This window comes from Bufo bufo, chromosome 4 (genome assembly GCF_905171765.1).
Source record: "Bufo bufo chromosome 4, aBufBuf1.1, whole genome shotgun sequence".
In the NCBI taxonomy this organism is placed as follows: Eukaryota; Metazoa; Chordata; class Amphibia; order Anura; family Bufonidae; genus Bufo; species Bufo bufo.
The window spans coordinates 470,914,920-470,932,331 of NC_053392.1; the positions used below are offsets into that span (position 1 = coordinate 470,914,920).

Below are 17,412 nucleotides of genomic sequence, written 5' to 3' on the forward strand. Positions count from 1 at the left end.
ACGTATTGTGGTTTAGAGTAGGAGTCAGTGTCGACCTCCGAAGAAGATAGTTCGGATCCCGAGACCTGACTCTGTATGGCTATGTATGCCCGGTTATCCCTAAAGTCACCCAGATCTCTCACAAATTGTTTGTGTTTACGTTCTTTTATGAGCCCCTGGAATCTGTCTACAGCAGATTGTAAGGACGCCTCCCTTCTTGCAAATTCAGGATCTTCCTTAAGTTTAAGGGCAATATCGATCTGTTCCTTTAATTTCTTGGAGGAACTCTCAAATAGTTGGGTCTCTTCCTCCAATAGTAATGTCATGAGAGCCAAGGAATTCTGAGTCAAAGTGTTCTCCCACTTAACCAGGAAGTCTGGTGAGGAGATTCTCTCGGCGGGTCGTATACGAATACGGAGACCCCGTGGGACTATTTTATGCCCAAGATAACTTTCGAGAGATTTAATCTCCCACCAAGACTTGATATTTTCTTTGTAACAATTATATAGATCATTGAATACCTGTTTGCTTGAAGCTGACTGGCCCAGCGCAGGGACGTCCCTATCAGAGAAGATGTCCCTCGCTTCGTTAACCAGATCGTCCGTAAAAATGGTTCCCGACAAGAAACTAGCCATGCCAAAAGAAGAACATAAATTATTAACAAAGTCCAGCAAGAATGATATCACTTTATAGAAAATGAGGGTAGTATTAAGAGAAGCAACAAGTCCAGCAGCTATACCCTACAAAATAATAAATGACTAGGTTTAATGAGAAAAAATACGAATATAAACCTCTGTATAGTCAGTCGAGTGGACCACAGCCTAATAGAACATACCGGGTAAGTGATGGGGAGGATATCCCTACCACTGCTACCCTGCTCTGGTCCTCAGCCCAGGGACGTCTCCTGATGGTAGGGACTCCCTGTCCCCGTGCCTAACCTAAAGCTCCTGTCTAACCCTGATAAGGTGACAGGTGAGGAGATAAGGATGTCCAAGTGGCCCCTCCACGGATGACTAGCACAAAAAATGTATAGAAAAAGTAAAGAAAAAAGAGGTGTCCACTGTATCAAGCCCTCGTGACAACTTGCCAGGAGGTACAGGGTACACCTAGTGGTTAAAATACGCAGACAAACATACGCACAGAGAGACACTAATATGATGGTTTGATACACAAAAAGATACAAACCCAACCCCGACGCGTTTCACCCACAAAGTGGGATCATCAGGGGGTAATACGAGGTAGGTAAAGGAGCCCAAAGTAGATAACACAGGCCCTGTCCAATAATAATGTGTAATTTATATATGCGTTTTGAAAATTACGTAAAAAACACCAGACCCAAGACTGATATAAGTAAATAAATAAATCGATAAATCGAAGCCGAATGGCGAGGTACATACAGTCACTGGAAAGTGAGGTAGGATGAACTCGTGCGAAATTCAAATCTCTGAAGTATCAGAGGGCGCCAATGTCACAAACTGATGAATTGTGAAAATGCGCAGTAAAGGGCATCAAAGGTAATACCCATAATGGGTGTAACTGATATTCAATCCCGGTGTGAAGATGTTATCCAATGGGGAAGCTCCTAAGATACAGAGCCACCGGCCGTAAAGTACCTAAAAATGTATATAGTGAGGCTGAAATGATGAGCCTGTGAACAGGTTGTCATAAGACGATCAATAGAGTGAGTACTCACATGGTGCCATATCCAAATGAGAAGAGGGTCTGGAGCCATGATAATGGGAGCCCCCGCCCCTTTTATATATGCCAAGCCCGCCACAGAATAGAAGGGGGCAGTAGCAAGCCCCAGGTGAAAGGACTCAGTCCTGCATGATCGCCGTGATGCGTGCGTTCCACAGTGGAACGCACGCCAGCGTGAGTCATGCTAGGCCACCGTGATGTGTGCGTTCCACAGTGGAACGCACACCAGAGTGAATCATCATAGGCTACTGCCGGACGGATATCCGGTATGTGAAGCCCAGCCCCCCGGAACCTATCTGGCCAGCGTCAGGCATGCGTGTCAACGTGGAACGCATGTCGGAACCAACGCTTCCAGGTAAAAACCAGACAAGATGACTGGCATATGAAGCGCATTGGCCACATATTGAAATGGTTTCATCAGCTATATTAACCCTATACGTATAATCAGCTATATTAACCCTATGCATCAAGGGAAAAGCTAATGGGCTTAAAGTGTTACGAGATATATTAAATACAATGAAATTGAATCTCAATCCTCTATGGGGTAAAGCGCCTTATGAAAAATAAATAAATAAATAGCATTGGCGATCAGCATGTTGGAGGGTGGTGCCGAAAAACGGTGGGACTGGCAAGGTGGGGGCGGGGGAGGGGGAAGCAACAGTGCACAGAGTGGAATATATAGAGTAATTGTGGAACTCATATGTATAACTGGTCACCTCACTGATGACAAGGTGCCATTTTTGGTGTGCATAAATCTAGGCCACACCATAATAAATATCACATTCGGGTACTTCCCGTACCCAGGCTAAGTGACAGGGAATACCTAATATTTTTACGAATGGCTACAATTGCGAACGGGACATGGCCTGACAGGGATAATCCCCTTACGAGGCCAGAACTCCAGCAAAACAGGATAGGTTTAGTGATATGGGGATAAGTGAATTATGGTGGTGATGAATGATATATTAAAATGTCGAGAGGGGGGGGGGGGAGGAAACTCATAGAAAGCATGAAAATGTAAGACGCTCGTTGAGACCCCGTGGAGATTGTGAGCGGAACCTATGTATCCATTCGCTCTCCTTCTGTAAAATACGCCTATCCAGGTCTCCTCCTCGTGGAGAGGGGGACACTAATTCAAGGACGGTAAAGCGGAGAACCGAAGCATCGCCCCCATGACAATCGTTCACGTGGATGGCCACGGGTGTTGGTTCCTTCTTAATTATATCGTTGATGTGTTCGAGGATTCTTCTCCTGAACTCACGTATGGTTTTACCCACATAGTCCATTGGACACGGGCACTGGCAGAGATACACCAAGCCCTTAGACACGCAGTTAATAAAATCGCGAACCTGATAGGAATGACCTGTGACTGAGCAGTTGATTGTCTTAGCAGTCGAGATGTATTGACAGGCCTTACATCTCCCGCATTTAAAGACTCCAATGGGTTTCCGGTCAAGCCAGCAGCCACCTTTTGTAGGTGGTGAAAAGTGGCTGCGGACGAGGCGATCCTTAAGGCTCCTGCCTCGTCTATAGGAGACCGAGGGATATTTGCTCACAATGTCCGATAGGTCAGAGTCCATATGTAGTATGGGCCAATACTTACCAGGACTTCCCTGATTGCACGATTAGCAGTGTCATAATTTGCAATGATACGTGCTGGTTGGGGACCATCAGTGGTTCTACATCTTGGAACCAAAAGTTCGGTTCGAGGTTTGGTTACCGCACATTGAAATGCCTCCTGAAGTACTCTTTTGGGGTACCCCCTTGCTAGGAGTCTCTGCTGCAGACTACCAGCCTCATTGAAAAAAGATGTATTATTGGAGCAGTTCCTCTTAACCCTGAGGTATTGTCCTCTGGGTATGCCCCGTTTTAGAGGGACAGGGTGGTAACTGCTCCAATGAAGGAGGGAGTTTGTGGCAGTGCTCTTCCGATAAATATTGGTAGACAAGGAGTCCCCTACCTTGGTCACCATCACATCAAGGAAGGCAATGGACTCGGGATCCATCTCATAGGTGAATGAGAGGCCCACATTGTTCTGATTGAGATCAGAAACAAACCGTTTGAAGCTATGAGGATCACCCTTCCAGACAACGAACACGTCGTCTATATATCGGGTCCAAAATTGGATGTTATCCGCCCACCAGACGACGTGGTCCGGAAACACGTGAGTGTCCTCCCACCAGCCCAGGAAGAGATTGGCATAGGATGGGGCACAAGGGCTACCCATTGCCGTCCCCCTGAGCTGGTGGTAGAACCGTGCATCAAAAAGAAAAAAATTATGATTAAGGGTGAACCTCAATAGCTCCAAGATGAAAGTGTTGTGCGGGAAACAATGAATACCCCTGGTTCTGAGATAATGGTCAACAGCCTTGAGACCCTGATCGTGTGGTATAGAGCTATACAGCGCCTCAACATCAATGCTGCCTAGTAAGCAGTCTGGATCAAGATTCAAGGTGTTTATTTTATTGAGGAAGTCCATCGTGTCCCTCGTGTAGGCAGGGAGGGACACGACGAACTCCCCCAGAATCCGATCCAGGTAGATGCCACAATTCTGGGTTAAGCAGTTGACACCTGAGACTATCGGGCGACCTTTAAGGGGAGATGTTCCCTTATGAACTTTCGGAAGGCCATAAAATGTGGCTATCAATGGTTTCGCCGGCAGTAGAAAATCATACTCAACTGCACTAATGACCTTGTTCATTACACCCTTGCTCAGGATGTTCTTTAGTTCCCCCAGGTATACCTGAGTTGGGTTAGTGGATAAAATCTCATAACACCCTCTGTCCTTCAAGAGGTCCAGACACATGTTTTTATACATTTTGCAGTCAAGAACGACCAGATTCCCGCCCTTGTCGGATGGCTTAATGACAATGGTGTCATCCTTCTCGAGTGTCCTAAGTGCCTGCATCTCTAGGACAGAGAGGTTAAAAGACCTGGGTCTCACATGTTTCAACTGATCAAGGTCCTGTGTGACCAGCTGTAGAAAAATATCGATATGCTCAGAACTCGAAGGAGGAGGCATTCTAGTGCTTCTGGGCCGTAATGTAGTGAATGGACCCGTACCAGGGGTTCTAATCTGTTCATTGCTAAGATCGATGAGATTCTGGAGATCACCATAATCAGTCTCCTCAAGCCCTAATCTATGGCAAGTGTCACTGTTGGAGTTCTTAAAGAACTTGTGCCATTTAAGCTTTCTACAGAAGAGGTGGAGGTCCTTAGTCCACGAAAAAAGACTGAAGTCTGTGGTGGGTACAAATGATAGTCCCCGTCTAAGGACCCCCACCTCCTCCGGACAAAGGATCCGGGCTGAGAGGTTGATGATTTGGAGGTCGTCCGCTAGCCCCTGTCCTAACGATTGCGATCCCGAAGCTGGTAAGGGATCCCACCTTTGTCTAAAAAAGAGGAGGAGGAAGAGGCAGAGGTAGTGGGAACAGACGGCTGTTGTGATGCGGCATTTGAGAGGAGACCGGAGGATGGGGGGGGCAGATAGCCGGGGGGGGGGGGGCGGATTGTAATACCCAGATACCCGAGGGCCTCTTCCCCTGCCCCGGTAACCGCCCTGTCTTGACCATCCCCGACCCCCCTGGCGTCTATGATTAGGGCGACCACGATTAGATGATACGTATTGTGGTTTAGAGTAGGAGTCAGTGTCGGAAGTGTCGACCTCCGAAGAAGATAGTTCGGATCCCGAACATCTTCACACCGGGATTGAATATCAGTTACACCCATTATGGGTATTACCTTTGATGCCCTTTACTGCGCATTTTCACAATTCATCAGTTTGTGACATTGGCGCCCTCTGATACTTCAGAGATTTGAATTTCGCACGAGTTCATCCTACCTCACTTTCCAGTGACCGTATGTACCTCGCCATTCGTCTTCGATTTATCGATTTATTTATTTACTTATATCAGTCTTGGGTCTGGTGTTTTTTACGTAATTTTCAAAACGCATATATAAATTACACATTATTATTGGACAGGGCCTGTGTTATCTACTTTGGGCTCCTTTACCATGAACAAACTGTCCATCAATCAGGTTAACCACAGCCCCACTGTCGATAAATACCTTGATTTACACAGATTTGGACTCTAACGCCACCTCAGCAGACACAAGAAACCGGGTACTACCAGTAAATAACAAAAGTAAGTTTTCTTGCTCTCCACCCACACCACCAATAGTAATTTGGGGATTAAGCGTAAAATTTTTTTTGTTTACACCTTGACGCTGAATATTCACAAAATGTCCCTTCTTTCCACAACAAAAACAGACTCCCTTCATATGACTTACCAGGAGTCCCAGGAATAGCTCCCCCAACTGCATAGGCTCCTCACAAGGCATAACCACAGGTGTCTCTTTACCATAAGTGTCAATGGAAGCCGCCACCTTATTTGACAGTACTTCCAGAGGATGAGGACCCTTAGATCTCACCCTCAGGCGTCTATCCAGACGTACAGCAAAGGACACAGCTGCTTCCAATGACTCAGGTTTTTCATGAAAGGCCAATGCGTCTTGCAGCCTCTCAGATCTACCCTGACAGAACTGGCTACGGAGAGCAGGATCATTCCACTCTGCATCCGTAGCCCATCTCCTAAATTTAGAGCAATAGATCTCCATGGAGCGTTCTCCCTGTCGTAAACCACGTAACTTGGTCTCAGCCTGAGAGATCCGATCCGGGTCATCATAAATAAGACCCAAGGCTTTAAAACATTCATCTACCAACTGGAGGGACGGTGATCCAGTCAGCAGAGAAAAAGCCCAAGACTGTGCATCATCCTTGAGCAAAGAAATGATCATACCCACACATTGACACTCATCCCCAGAAGAGTATGGACGCAGCTTAAAGTACAATTTACACGATTCCCTGAACTGAATGAAATTGTTACTACCCCCAGAAAATCTGTCCGGGAGGGCAACCTTAGGTTCAGGGCAGGCCTGGTACCCACCATCGGAACCAGCCGCCTGTGGTCTCTGAATCCGTAAGACTGTCGCACGGAGGTCAGCTACCTCCAAGGACAGTCGCTGCAGCTGTTCGACCAGCACATACATAGGATTCCATAGCTGCACTGACCTGAACGAAATGGCCGTTTTTGTGGCGGTTGATAATGTCATGATCAGTGTGGGGGGGGGGGGGGGACTTCACACTGAACACAGGAGGGAAGGGGAACAATAACTGGGTCTGGAAACTAGGGAAGAAACAGGTCACCTCCTAGACAACCCAAATCCGGGGCCCTGACTACCTATCAATATGAATAGACCTTGAAGGTAGGAATATTCATAAGCAGGATACCTAGGCCCTGATTTCCCTATAAGGCCCTGGAATAAGTATAGGGTCAGAGACAACCCATTCCTACCTAGATGGATGAATGGAAGTCTCTGTCTCAGGCCCAGATACAACAACAGGGAATATAACAAATACAAACAAATGCAACACTTAACTTCTGTGGAGATGGAAGAACAGGAACACCAGAGATGATCTCACACCAGCTCAGCCAAACCCAAATGAAGCTATCAACCACATAGTCAGAAGGGTGGGGTGAGACTATAAATGGTAGAAGTGATGACCATTGAGCAACAGCTGAGAAAAGGGAAGTGGTCATTAACCCTATCAAAACTGAATCAAGAGAAATCAAGGAGGCTGTTCGATTCCTCCATGCTAAGCCAATCTCCTTGATTTTCTGACATCAGTCACCTGAGGGACCGTGACACTACCCTTCCTGCCTTAGATATGCTAACAAGAGACACAATGCTAATGGCCATACTGAATGGGTGAATACCACTGGGTCCAATTATTAGGCATATTTGTGTGGTCATCAGGATGAGGTTCTGGCTGAAAGCCATATTTACTGTTACACCATGCAACTTGGGATGACCAGGAGGGATCTTAGATGTCCAAAGGGTGCCTGTTTCTACTGCGGAGAATCTGATCACTGGGTACGCCTTTGCCCCAAAATTCTTCCCTCCAAGAGATCCTTCAGGCCTGATGATCAGAAGGATAAGGTACTCCCAGAGGTAGTAAAAGAAAAAGTATTGTTGCCGGTGATTATTTCTTTGGGCATGTGTAAAGCGTCTGGGAAGGCGTTCATTGATACTGGGTCCGCCTCTAATTTTTTCGACTATAATTTTGCCTTGTCATTGAGATTACATATTTTGTCTCTTCCCAAGCCTTTACACATTCTAGCTATTTATTCCACTCCTTTCGTGGGCGGTACTGTGGACTATTTTACACCTGAGGTAACTTTGATGGTGGGGGTTAGTCATTTGGAGAGTTGCTCCTTTTTTATATAAAAAGATTTACCTGTGGAAGTAGTTTTGGGCATGCCTTGGCTTCAAATTCATAATCCAATTATCAACTGGTCCACGGGTGAATTACAGAAATGGGGACAAAAGTGTGAGTCATGCTGTTTACCGGTTATTCAAGCTGGAATCGCTTCTGAATCAAATATCCTGCCTCCTTACATCGGTGACTTCCCAGATGTGTTTTCCAAGTTTGATGCCAAGCTCCTTCCCCCTCATAGACCGTATGATTGTGCTATCAAACTTATTCAAGGATCCGAGTACCCTAAGGGTTGTATTTATAATCTATCTGGCCCTGAACAGAGGTCTATGAGGGACTGTCTGAAGGAAAGGTCATATTAGACCTTGTTTTCCCCTATGGGGGCAGGATTTTTCTTTGTTGAAAAAAATATGGTGGATTAAGACCTTGTATTGATTTTCGAGAGTTAAACAAAATTACTATAAAAAATCAATACCCTTTGCCGTTGATTCCAGACCTGTTTAATCAGGTCCTTGGAGCCCAATGGTTCACTAAACTCGACCTCAGGGGAGCATATAATCTCATTCGTATCAAGGTGGGGGATGAGTGGAAAACTGCTTTTAACACCCCTGAGGGGGCATTATGAATATCTAGTAATGCCATTTGGTTTAGGCAATGCCTCAGCGATTTTCCCGAATTTTGTCAATTATATTTTCAGGCAATTTACTGGAAAATTCTTGATCGTTTATTTAGACGATATTTTGATTTATTCACCCAATTGAGATTCTCATGTTAGCCACACTAGACAGGTACTAGAGGTTCTTCAAGAAAACCAACTATTTGATAAAGGAGGAAAATTTATATTTCGGGTACAGGAAATTTAGTTTTTGGGGTATGCTCTCACTCCCCAATCCTTTAATATGGATCCAGGAAAGGTGCAGGCGATTCTAGAATGGGTGAGGCCCTCCTCTCTAAAAGCGTCACAACGTTTTTTGGGTTTTTCCAATTACTACCCGAAATTTATAAAAATAAATGTGGTTGTTGTTTAGCCTCTCACTGACCTAACTAGAAAGGGAGCGGATTTAGTGAATTGGTCTCCTGAAGCCACTAAGGCTTTTGAAACACTCAAGAGATGTTTTGTTAACGCTCCTATTTTGGTCCAACCTGACCAAGAGAAGCCTTTTGTGGTCGAGGTTGACGCTTCCGAGGATGGGGTAGGAGCGGTACTCTCCCAGGGGTCATCAACTTTCACTGTGCGCATTTTTCTCTCGTAAGTTCTCTCCTACCGAGAGAAATCATAATATTGGGAACCGAGAATTGCTTAGTATTAAGTGGGCCTTTGAGGAGTGGTGTCATTTTTTGGAGGGGGCCCTACATAGTGTTACAGTTCTTACTGACCATAAAATCTCATGTTTTTGGAGTCTGCTAAACGTTTAAATCCCAGGCAGGCTAGATGCCCTTTTTCTTTACACGTTTTATTTTCTGTATTACTTTCAGGCCAGGAAGTAAAAATATTAAAGCTGATGCCCTGTCCCGAAGTTTCTATGCTTTCCAACCTCCTGACACTCCACCTGAACCAATATTGCCGGCAGGAGTCATTGTGGCTTCGGTCTCTGCTGATTTGATGACTGAAATTTTTGCGGAATAACAGCTCTGGTACAATCTCCTAGTGATAAATTATATGTCCCTGGTGATTTATGTCTCCGACTGTTGGGTGAGTGACACAACTCTGTTTTTAGTGGACATCCGTGTATTAATGCCACCAAGGAACTTGTTTCCAGGTTTTATTGGTGGCCTTCCTTGTCTAGAGATGTCCACTCATATGTTTATGTCATGTGAGGTTTGTGCTAGGTGCAAGACTCTTAAATCCCGTCCTGTGGGTGAGTTACAACCACAGCCCATCCCTAATAGACCGTGGTCCCATATTTCTATGGATTTCATCACCGACTTACCGGTTTCTGAGGGTAAGTCAGTTGTGTGGGTGGTGGTGGACAGATTTAGTAAAATGGTACACTTCACTCCTCTGTCAAAATTGCCTAATGCCAAGACTCTGGCTTCCCTGTTTGTTGATCATGTTATATGTTTACATGGAATCCCAGAGAATGTGCTTTCGGATAGAGGTGTCCAATTTGTTTTAAGGTTTTGGAGGACTTTTTGTCGTAAATGTAACATCTCTTTTTCTTTGGCCTTTCCTCCGTAAACCAACGGTCAAACTGAACGTTTGAACCAGTCTCTAGAGTAGTATTTAAGGTGCTATGTCTCCGATAAGCTGCGAAACATCTGCCCCTGGCTGAATTTCGCCATTAACAACCAGGTTATGTCCCGGATGATGTTGCTGATATCTGGAACTTATAAATAAACATCCGACTGGCTTGATCCCAAACTAAGGAGCATATGGGTGAGCCCTATAAAACCCTAAGCACTCTCCCTGACTGCTATGCCCATGCAAGGGTCTGAATGTTAGACGATTGCATGCCCATGTACCTAGACTGTGTGACACCTGAAGACCCTAAATAGTGAGGGGACACGACCACCGGCTCCCTGCACTTAATACGGACGGAGTCAGGGTCACCTAGATTCAAGCCAGCAAGGAAACACAAATAAAGAAAATGACTTATCTTAGCAAACAGCAGCAGCCTCCAGCAGTGAACACCTCATCCAGGAAGTAGTATAAACCGCAAAGTGAGGCAGTATGGGAGGGAATTTAAAGGGAGACAATTAGTCTAAATATGTGACACCTGGGAGAAGGAAAGGAGATGACAAAGTGAAACAAAAAAAAAAGAACGTCATGCAAGAGGTAGAGAAGAACGTCTGCCAGAACTTCTCACAGAACTGGCAGTGACAGGTTAATTAATCTACTGGTATGTCTCCTTTTTACTGTAATCTTGGTTTTCTTCCACGATTTAGTTCATTTTCACTGTTCTCTTCGAAAATTTTAGAGGCTGATGTAATGGGTAAAGAACTGAGCACAGTCTGGGCCCAGGTACAGTCGAACATGAGAAAAGCCCATTAGATTCAGAAAAGTAACGCAGATAAAAAGTGCTCTGAAGGAGTAGATTTTGGGTTGGGTGATAAAGTGTGGTTGTCCACCAAGAATTTGTCTTTGAAGGTACCTTCGAATACGTTTTCACCATGGTTCATTGGGCCTTATGAGATTATGGGCATTATTACTCTTTTAAGATAAGATTACCCGACTCCTTTCATATCCATAATGCTTTTCACAAGTATTTACTTAAAAAGTATGTGTCGCCTTTATACCCTTCACAGGAAGCTCCACCACCAGTGGAGGTGGCCGGTCAACCAGAATTCGAGATCTCTAGGATTATTGATGCGAGAAAGGTCCGGAACTCTCTGCAATATTTGGTCCATTGTAAGGGCTTTGGTCCTGCGGAGAGGTCTTGGGTGGCGGCTAGTAAGATGCATGCTGCGAGGCTGGTGATTCCATCTTACTCACCCGGAAAAACATGCTCCAGTAATAATGCGTCTGGTGGACCCTCGTGGAAGGGGGGTACTGTGACGGGGAGCCAGCTATGCGCTTCCTCCTTGTGGCAGTGCCGGCATCTGGCATCTGTGCAGGAGCGAGGTCGCGGCCTGCGTTCTCATCTCCATAGGGACCAGGGAGGACCCAGCCACGCACGCCTCCTCAGTGCGGCTGGCATCCACCTAGCTGAAAGAGGTACTAAGCGCCGATCGCAATTTATCGGCGCTCAGATGGTTTGAGCTGGACTTGGGTCATGCTGGCCACGTCATGTGACCCACTTGTTCTGCTATTTAAACAGGCAGCCTGTTGGCCACATGTTGCCTGTGAATGGTCTTGCTACCCTCACCAGCATTTTCGTATTGTGCCTACTGTGTTTTTTGGACCTCGGCTCTGTTTTTGACCTTGACCTTGTGACCCCCCTGGAATTGATGTGACATCTTGGCTTCAGACTCCGGATTGTGTTTTGACTTCGGCAAACCGTGGCAAACCACTAGACAGTATGGGGACGAGTGATGGCATAGCGATCGCTCCACCGCATGCTGCGAAGGAGATCGCTGCATGTAATAGCTGCTCCGCTAGCTAGCCAGCAATTGCCGGGAGGGAATGCAGGCGATAGTTTAGTACCACAATAGCTAGCTAGTTAGATTTAATTAATTGACAGACAAAGAGATAGGTTTTATCTAGGGACAGGACAGTCATTGTAGTATGTCATTGTCGGGTAATCTTAACTAAAGGCTGTATTAGACTGGCCAATAGTCTGGCAGATCATCGCCAACGAACATTCATAGGAATGCTCGTTAGCGATGATCTGGCAGTGTAATGCTGCCACCAATTACCCGATAATCTTTCATCGGGCAATCCAGACTTTTAAGCAGGCTTAAAAATCAAAGCTTGCCTGGGGCAGATCGTGCTCACTAATCAAGATGTGCTGCCAGCAAACAACAAGTTAGTATGGGGACCAGCGATGGCAATAGCGATGGCTTCTCCCCATATTGTGGAGGAGATTGCTGCATGTAATAGCAGCAGTCTCCTTCACTAACGAGCAGGCGATTGTCAGGAAGGACCGTTTCCTTCCCGACAATCGCCTGCTAAATCTTTTTTTTTACTATCACTCACTTTTCCCAGTGGAGTATGACCCCACGAAGATGTCCTTGATCCCATTTGAACCGCTGTAAGGCACCAGTGCTAACCACTGAACCACCATGCCATCAGACCTGTTGCTACTCACCAAGAAGGTGAAGATAATTTCTGGACCATTTTTAAATATAAAAAGCATACAAAATTCTGACAGTGCAATGTGCTTTTAAACTGCCTGATTGTTTTTACAGATTCCACAGAAGATCTGCTACTAAGGCCTCATGCACACGACCGTTGTTTTATTCCGTGTCCGTTGTTCAGTTTTTCGCGATTTTCCGTTGAAAACTCGGCTAATGCACCGTTTGTCATCCGTGGTTCCAGTCCGTCCAAAAAATATAAACTGTCCTATTTTTTTCACGGAAAACGGTTCGCAGACCCATTCAAGTCAATGGGACTGTGAAAAAATGCGGAGGCACACAAGATTGTCGTCCGCGTCCGTTTTTTTCCTATCATTTGCATGGCAAACTTGACTTAGACTTTTTTTTACTTTCTTTTATGTCTGGTGGTCCTCCAAAAATAAAGGAAGACACACGGAAACAAAAACGGAAACGGATCACGGAACAACGGAACCCCATTTTGCGGAACGGAACACATCAACGGTCGTGTGCATGAGGCCTAAGGGAAATAGATGAAGCGTCAAATCATAATGAGCTCGTTATTACGGGGGACTTTAACTACCCATATATAGACTGGGAAACTAAAACCTGTAGATCTTATAAATAGGGTCGAGCGAACCTGAACTGTAAAGTTCGGGTTCGTACCGAACTTTAGGATTTTTGGACCCCCGACCTGAACCCGAACATTTCAGTAGAAGTTTGGGTTCGGGTTCGGTGTTTGGCTATTTTATGGCGCTTTTTGAAAGGCTGCAGAGCAGCCAATCAACAAGTGTTTAACTCTGTGCCCTTAGAAGCCATCACAGCCATGCCTACTAATGGCATGGCTGTGATTGGCCAGTGCAGCATGTGACCCAGCCTCTATAGAAGCTGGAGTCACGTAGCGCTGCACGTCACTCTGCTGTTACTGGTGTAGGGAGAGGATGCTGCTGCTGTGAGGGAGAGAATAGGAAAGAATCTTTAATCAGAAGTGCTTGTTAACTCAGCGATCTACCTAGATTTAGTTGTGTGGGTGCAGTGCACAATCTTTTTACACTGTCCAGAGCCCAGTGGCAGAAAAAATAACTTTTATCCATCTTTAAGTTAAGTTAAGCGACGGCAGTTAGTTAAGCGACGGCGGCCATTTTATGCAAGGTCAGTGCACCAGCACAGCATATGTGCTTTTGTGACATTCAAATCCAAGCTTGAAATACTGCAATAATAATCTGGGTTTAAAAAAACACCCATTTTTGGCAATATCCTACATCTGGTGTCTTTGCAGCATTTGTCAGTGTGCAATTTAAGCTAGAAATACAGCAATAATTTTCTGGGTTTTAAAAAACACCCATTTTGTGCAAAATACTAAATTTTACAGCCCTTGCTGCATCTATACGTGTGAAAGTCAAGCGTTATATACTGCTGTCATATTCTGTTATTAAAAAAAACACCCATTTTGGGCCAAAGTACTTAATATTGCCGCCTTTGCGGCATCTGTTATTGTTAAAACAAGTTTGAAATACTTCAATAATTTTCTGGGTTTTAAAATACACCCATTTCTGGCAATAACCTCCATCTGGGGCCTCTGCAGCATTAGTCAGTGTGCAATTTAAGTTTGATATACAGCTATAATTTTCTGGGTTTTAAAAAACACCCATTTTGGGCAAAATACTTAATGTGCGGCCTTGTCTGCATCTGTACGTGTGAAATTCAAGCATTAAATACTGCTGTCATATTCTGTTATTAAAAAAACACCCTTTTTGTGCAAAGTACTTAATATTGCAGCCTTTGGAGGGCATTTTTAGGCATTTGTTTTGGGGTGTACCCTAACTAAAAAAATATATAAATAAATTTAAAACCAAAAAGCAGTGTAGGCTACCTCCTCCACCGCCGCTTCCACCTACACGCCACATCCACTGCCTCCTCAACCTCCTACTTCATATGGACCTCGTCCTCCTAGATCAAGATGAATATTTTTTTTTTAACGTATTTTAAAGTCATTTCCCTATCCACATTTGTTTGCAAAGCACTTGCCATGCTCTTAACCACATTTTGATGCCATTTGCAGCCCTGTAGCCCTTTCCATGACATTTTTACAGCCATTTTAGTGCTCAAAGTTCGGGTCCCCATTGACTTCAATGGGGTTCGGGGTCAAGTTCGGGTCCCGAACTCGAACTGTTTTGTGAAGTTCGGCCGAACCCGAACATCCAGGTGTCCTCTCAACTCTACTTATAAAGAAACCAGGTTCTTGGCAATAACCAAAGACAATTACCTTTCCCAACTGGTTCAGTACCCAACTAGAGGGACGGTCATACTGGACTTAGTACTAACCAATAGACCTGACAGAACAACCGGTGTGCAGGTTGGCGGAAACCTGGGAAATAGTGACCATAATATAATAGCCTTCCAAATGACATTCAATTGGGTGTACGAACGCACTGTAAAACACTCTACGCCCCAAGAAGTACAGGAGATTCTTTGGGGCGTATTGTCGCGCATAAGACCTCTGTTTTTCATTGTACGCCTCTGTGGTCAATAGCAAGAACGCTCGTACGACGCGCGTTTCCAAAATACAAAAACGCCCCAAAATACGCCTCAAAAACGCCCGATTAAAAATGCCTGTAAACAGTGCTTATCGAATACGCTCAGGTGTGAACCTAGCCTAAAACTAACCTTAAAATGTTCTTTAAATAGATAAATGGTAAAAAGGTTAAACCTCAATTCCCTATTAAATGTGTCCTGTCTGAACCAGGAAAAAGAGCAGCGGCATCTTAAAAAGATTAAAATAGACAAATCACCGAGTCCAGACCCTTATTTCTGATATTTACAGAATCTATAATGACAGGGTCAGTTCCACAGAATTGGCACTTAGCAAATGTGATGGCAGTATTCAAAAAGGGGTCAGAAACTGAGACTGGAAACTATAGGCCGGTAAGTTTAATATCTGTTGTAGGTAAGCTGAAGAGATGCTATCCTGGAGTATCTTAATGAAAATAAGCATATAACACCGTTTCAGAATTAGTTTAGGAGGGATTGGTCATGTCAAACTAATCTAATCAGTTTTTACGAGGAGGTAAGTTCTAGACTGGACTTGGGTGCATTGTTGTATGTCATATATCATGACTTCTCCAAAGCATTTTATTCAGTGCCACATAATAGGTTAGCAAAAAAACTGTTTAGAATACATGAAAATGTGTGTATGTGGGTAAGTAACTGGCTCAGTGATAGAAAGAAGAGGGTGGTTATTAACGGTACACACTCAGATTGGGTCACTGTCACTAGTGGGGTACCTCAGGGGTCAGAATTGGGCCCTATTCTCTTCAATATATTCAATATATTTATTAATGATCTTGTAGAGAGGTTGCACACAAAGTAATTAACACGGAAGAGGACAGTATACAGCTACAGATGGATCTGGATAGATTGGAGGCTTGGGCAGATAAGTGGCCGATGAGGTTTATCACTGAGAAAAGTAAGGTTATGCACATGGGAAGAAAACATACATGTCACCAGTACATACTAAATGGTAAAACACAGGATAACACTGACATGGAAAGGGACTTAAAGGGTTTCTGTCACCCCACAAAACTCTTTTTTTTTTTTTTTGGATAGTTATATTCCTTATAGCGCGATATAGGAGAATATAATAGTCTTACTTACTTTCATGCGGCCGATTCTTTAGAAAACAAAGTTTTATAATATGTAAATCAGGGCTCTACCAGCAAGTAGGGCGTCTACTTGCTGGTAGCCGCAGCAGAAAACCGCCCCCTCGCCGTGTTGATTGACAGGGCCAGCCGGGATCTCCTCCTCCGGTCAGCCCTGTCAGTATTTCAAAAATCGCGCGCCTCTGGTCATTCGGCGCAGGCGCTCTGAGATGAGGAGGCTCGTCTCCTCAGAACTCCCTCAGTGCGCCTGCGCCGATGACATCACCGAAAGAGAAGACGTCATCGGCGCAGGCGCACTGAGGGAGTGCTGAGGAGACAAGCCTCCTCATCTCAGAGCGCCTGCGCCGAATGACCAGAGGCGCGCGATTTTTGAAATACTGACAGGGCCGGCCGGAGGAGGAGATCACGGCTGGCCCTGTCAATCAACACGGCGAGGGGGCGGTTTTCTGCTGCGGCTACCAGCAAGTAGACGCCCTACTTGCTGGTAGAGCCCTGATTTACATATTATAAAACTTAGTTTTCTAAAGAATCGGCCGCATGAAAGTAAGTAAGACTATTATATTCTCCTATATCGCGCTATAAGGAATATAACTATCCAAAAAAAAAAAAAAGAGTTTTGTGGGGTGACAGAAACCCTTTAAGGGTTCTTTACACACCTCGACAATTACCTGATGTATCGTCCCTTATATAGGGACCTTTAGGAATTTTATTTTACAGTAAACTTAACTGTAGCAGCCTGTGTCAGGCAGCTGCTGATAAGGCCAATAGGATTATAGCATGCATCAAAAGGGGCATAGATGCTGTGACGAGAACATAGTCCTGCCACTTTACAAATCACTAGTCAGACCAGACATGGAGTACTGTGTACAGTTCTGGTCTCCTGTGAAGAAGACAGACAGAGCTGGAGAGGGTTCAAAGGAGGGCAACTAAAGTAATAACTGGAATGAGTGAACCATAGTACCTAGAAAGATTGTCAAAATTAGGGTTCTTTAGTTTAGAAAAAGTGTATAAATATATCAAAGGTCAATACAGAGTTATCTCCCATGATCTATTTATACCTAGGATTGTAACTGTGAAAAGGTGATATCCTCTATATCTACAGGTTTT

At 44.7% G+C, this 17,412-nt stretch overlaps 1 long non-coding RNA gene across 1 annotated transcript; it reads left to right on the forward strand.

Annotated features, from left to right (window-relative positions):
- The first annotated feature begins 7,394 nt into the window (after positions 1–7,394).
- On the forward strand, positions 7,395–16,089 carry LOC120998063. Its single transcript, XR_005778290.1, has 3 exons — positions 7,395–7,525; positions 12,361–12,363; positions 16,080–16,089. It is a non-coding gene; the product is annotated as an uncharacterized LOC120998063 (long non-coding RNA).
- Positions 16,090–17,412: the final 1,323 nt, after the last annotated feature.